Below are 4,972 nucleotides of genomic sequence, written 5' to 3' on the forward strand. Positions count from 1 at the left end.
AGTGATCAAGTGGGCAAGACTAGAAGTTCCATGTGATTATGCGTGAAATTTTTACTATAGAAATATAAATGTTCTTTTTAACCAAATTTGAAATGTTTCAACAATTGGTTTGAATGATACATATTATGTGAACTTATTAATGCTTATGTATTTGTGAATTATTTTAAGATGAAGGTAATGATAATTTGAGATATTGTGTCCAATTTGTTAGTATTAATGCTTATGGAATATAATGATTGTTAGAGAGGATTAGGAGAGGAACATGTGTGAAAATAACTGACTAAATAATTAGCCACGGTTAAATTGTGGTTAAAATAAAGGTATTAATTAGCCACGGGTATGGTTCAAATTAGCCACGGCTGAAACTGACTAAAGAAATGTTACCACACTTCCTCCAGACGTAGCTATATCATAAAACGACTGTGGCTAAATTTTTGCAGCGCCAGTAATTGCTAGGGTAGTGGAGACCGTGGCTACTGTATTTTGCCACGGTTTTATGGTAGAGTAGCCACGGTTGTAACCGTGGCTAACAGGATATTTTTTTGTAGTGTTACTTGCAAAACAGAAGAAAAGAAAAGAAGAAATAGAGCACGAAGAAGATGAGTTGCAAAGAAGAAATAGAAATCAGTTTATGAAGATGAGAAGAGATAAGATGAGAGGTGAGTGAATTTGAGTAATCTTTATTGCATTAAGCATTACATCAATTACAAACAGAACTTCCTTTTATAGCATCAACCAACTAACTAAACTTACTATATCCAGAAAGTTCCTACTAACTAGATTAACTAACTAAACTGAATTACAACAAGCTTTAACAACACTCCTACTTAATTCAGTCAAACATTCAATCTTACAATACCAATCTTCAACCTCAACTTCTCAAACCTCTCATTCTTCAATGGCTTGGTGAAAATATCTGCAAGTTGTTCTTCACTTCTGCAGAACACCATTTTCAGCTTTCCCTTACTTACTTGATCTCTTAGGAAGTGAAATCTGGTCTCAATGTGTTTGCTACGACCATGAGCCACTCGATTCTTAGCAAGATGTATGGCTAATTTGTTGTCAACCATTAAAATTATGCCATTACCTTCTTCTTTTAGCTTTAGTTCTAGCAACAATGTGTCTAACCATAGGCTTTGACAAGTTGCCATACATGCTGCTATATACTCTGCTTCACACGAGGAGAGGGCAACCACATCTTGTTTCTTTGAGCACCATGAAATTGGTGAATTGCCAAGCATAAATAGATACCTTGTTGTGCTTTTTCTGTCAAGCTTGTCTCCACACCAATCTACATCACTAAAGCCAATTATATCATAGCTTAGATTGCTGAAGTGATTTGGTAGTAGCAGACCAAAATCTATAGTGCCTTTGATGTATCTAAGCAGTCTTTTGGCTACTAGGAGATGCCCTCTAGTTGGTGCCTCCATAAATCTGCTAATCAAGCCTACAACATACACAATGTCAGGCCTTGTGTTGCAGATATACCTTAGACACCCAACTATTTGCCTATACATAGTTTTATCAACAATTGAGTCATCTTGATGCACCAGTTTTCCTACTTCAACAGGTGTTGACATAGAGTTGCAATGTGACATGTTGAATCTCTTCAAAATATCAGCAATGTACTTCTTCTAATGTATGATAATACCTTCCTTGATTCTAGTGAATTCTATCCCTAGGAAGTTGGATAGATTTCCTATATCACTCATATCAAACTCACTCTTCATAACTTGCTTGAAGGAGTTGATCTTACTCACATCACTGTCTGTTACTAGGAGATCATCAACATATAGGCACACAATTATCATTTGATTTATCTCTGCACCTCTTAAGTAGACACCATACTCAGCTGTGCATTTGGTGAAGCCAAGCTTCAATAGGAAGCCATCAATCCTCTTATTCCAAGCTCTGGGTGCTTGCTTAAGACCATACAAGGCCTTATGCAATTTGTACACCAATCCTTCACTTCCTACTATTTCAAAACCAGGGGGTTGAGCAACATACACCTCTTCTTCTAATGGCCCGTTCAGAAATGCTGACTTTACATCCATCGTTTGTATGCACCACCCTTTATAGCTTGCTAATGACACCACCAACCTTATGGTTTCCATTCTTGCAACAGGAGCAAAAACTTCATCATAGTCTAGGCCTTGTCTTTGAAGGAATCCCTTTGCAACAAGTCTAGCCTTGTATTTGGTCACATCTCCCTTTGGATTTATTTTTACCTTATAAACCCACCTTACACCAATGGCCTTCTTTCCTTTTGGTAGCTGAGTAAGCTCCCAAGTTCTATTTTTCTCAATGGAAGTGAGTTCTTCTTGCATAGCCTCAAGCCAATGACTCTGCCTGAATGCTTCTTCTGTGTTTACTGGTTCCATATTAGCCAACAGTGCCATGTGAACTAGCTCTCCTTCAGTGGTGATTTCTGAGTCTGGAAAGACTTCATAGTCACTTAGTCTTGATGGTGGTTTTCTACCTATTTGTGGTCTTGGTTGGTTTTGAGTTTCTTCAACAACTGGTTGATTATTATGCATTTGTTCCATATCTGCTTGGCCTTAAATAAAGCTGCACTATTGTATGTCTTGTTGGGTCATTGCTTGTTTCATTCCAATTCCAGCTCTGTGTCTCATCAATTTTTACATCTCTGCTCATTAATATTCTATGATTTAGTGGATCATAGACCTTGTATGCACCTGTAGTGTGATAGCCAATCAATACAAGTTTTTTGCTTCTATCATCAAGCTTCTTTCTTTGAGCTTCAGGTACATGAGTGTAGTAGATTGAACCAAATATTCTGAAGTGATCTACCCTTGGCTTCAAGCCTGACCAAGCCTCTTCAGGTGTGGTATCCTTTAGCCTTTTTGTAGGGCATCTGTTCATGATGTACACTGTTGTAGAGACAGCTTCACCCCAAAATCTTTTTGGCATGGATTTTGTTCTAAGCATGCTTCTTGTCATGTTAAGAATGGTTCTGTTCTTCCTCTCTGCAGTACCATTATGCGGTGGGGGTATAAGGAGCAATCACTTCATGAATCAATCCTTCTTTGGCACAGAATTCTTTCATCTCATTTGACAAGTACTCTCCTCCTCCATCATTTCTTAAGGTCATTAATTTATGTTCACTCTGCCTTTCTACTTGAGCCTTAAACTTCACAAAGATTGAGAATACCTCACACTTCCTTTTGATCAGATAAATCCAGGTCTTCCTTATGAAGTCATCAGTGTAGGTTATGAAGTATTTGTTGTTTCCTAATGAGTGTTCTTCAAAGGGGCCACATACATCCGAGTAGATCAACTCAAGTGACTTTGTTGATCTAGTTGGTATGTGAGACACAAAACTGCTCCTACTTTGGTTGCTTTCCAAGCAATCATCACACAGTGTGTTTGGACTACTGATTGATGGCAATCCATTGACAATTCCTTTCCTGCTTAACAACTCAAGGCTCTTGAAATTCAGATGGCCATACCTCTAATGCCAAGTCCAATTATCATGAGTTGTCTTGGATAATAGGCACTTGTGATTATTGACTTGAATCCTAATCTTGAAGGTTCTGTTTTTGGACAGTGGAACCCTCAAGATCAGATTCTTGTCTTAGTCATATACATTTAGCATCTTGTCTGCCATGGTCATTTCATATCCTTTCTCAAGTAGTTGGCCAAGGCTAAGTAGGTTACTCTTCATCTTGGGCACATATAGGACATTTTTGATACTAGCACTCTTCCCATACTAGCACATTTTTTATGGAGCTATGGTCAGCAAACTTCACTCTACTCTTGGCATTTTCATTAAGCCTCTTAAACCAATCCTTGTTGCCTGACATATGGTTGGAGCACCCTGTGTCTAGATACCAGCAGTCCTCCTTGACTTCATTTTCAGATGTAACCATTAATAAGACTTGTTCCTCCTCAGATTCCTCCTCTTGAGCCAACCTTGCCTCAATTTCTGGACCACTACCATGAGCAACCTTGAACCTACACTCAGATGCAAAGTGGCCAAAATTCTTGCAATTGAAGCATTGAATTTTCTTCTTATCAAACTTCTTCTTGTTTCTCTTTAGCATCTGATCTTGTCCACTGCCTCTGTTCCAGAAAATGAGTTGGAATCATACCTAGCTCCTTCATAGGTTCCTCCTTTATCAGACTTCCATTTATTCTTGGGCTTCTTTGTGAAGTTGCCTTGATTAAATGGCTTTCTGCTTGCCTGTGCTTGGAGTGCTTGGTCAGAATTTCTTTCTGAGTTTCTTTCCTTGATTCTTTGTTCATGAGCTTCTAATGTGCTTTGCAATTCTTCAATCTTGAACACCTCAAGATCTTTAGACTCCTCTATGACAACAACTACATGATCAAACTTTGGGTTTAAGGTTCTCAATACCTTTTCTACTACCAATTGATCCCTCATGACTTCACCACATCCCTTCATCAGATTAGTTAGTGATCTGATTTTGGTGAAGTACTCTGCAATTGTGTCACCATCTCTCATTTGTAGCAATTCATATTCTCTTCTCAAGGTTTGGAGCTTGACCTTCTTCACTTTCTCTGCCCCATCATAGCATTTCTCAAGGCTATCCCAAGCTTCCTTTGCTGTTTTTGCATTAGAGATCTTTTCAAAATTCGATTCATCCACACATTGATGAATCATGAATAAGGCCTTGCAATCTCTGTGAGCAAGTTTCTGAGCCTCGGTTGCATCTTCATCTACTAATTGATATCCTTCTTGGATTATGTCAAGTACTTCTTGATAACCAAACAACACCTTCATTTATATGTGCCATTTTCATAGTTCTTGCTGTCCAGAGTGGGTAGTGTCGTTGTAAAACCACTATTTGTAGCCATGGATGAACTGATAAGTTTCCTTCTTCCCACCGATCCAGTAATCGGAAAAAAATCACCTCAGGCAAAGCTCTTGATACCACTGTTGGTTTACTTGCAAAACAGAAGAAAAGAAAAGAAGAAATAGAGCACGAAGAAG

This window comes from Lupinus angustifolius, unplaced genomic scaffold (genome assembly GCF_001865875.1).
Source record: "Lupinus angustifolius cultivar Tanjil unplaced genomic scaffold, LupAngTanjil_v1.0 Scaffold_385, whole genome shotgun sequence".
Classification (NCBI taxonomy): Eukaryota; Viridiplantae; Streptophyta; class Magnoliopsida; order Fabales; family Fabaceae; genus Lupinus; species Lupinus angustifolius.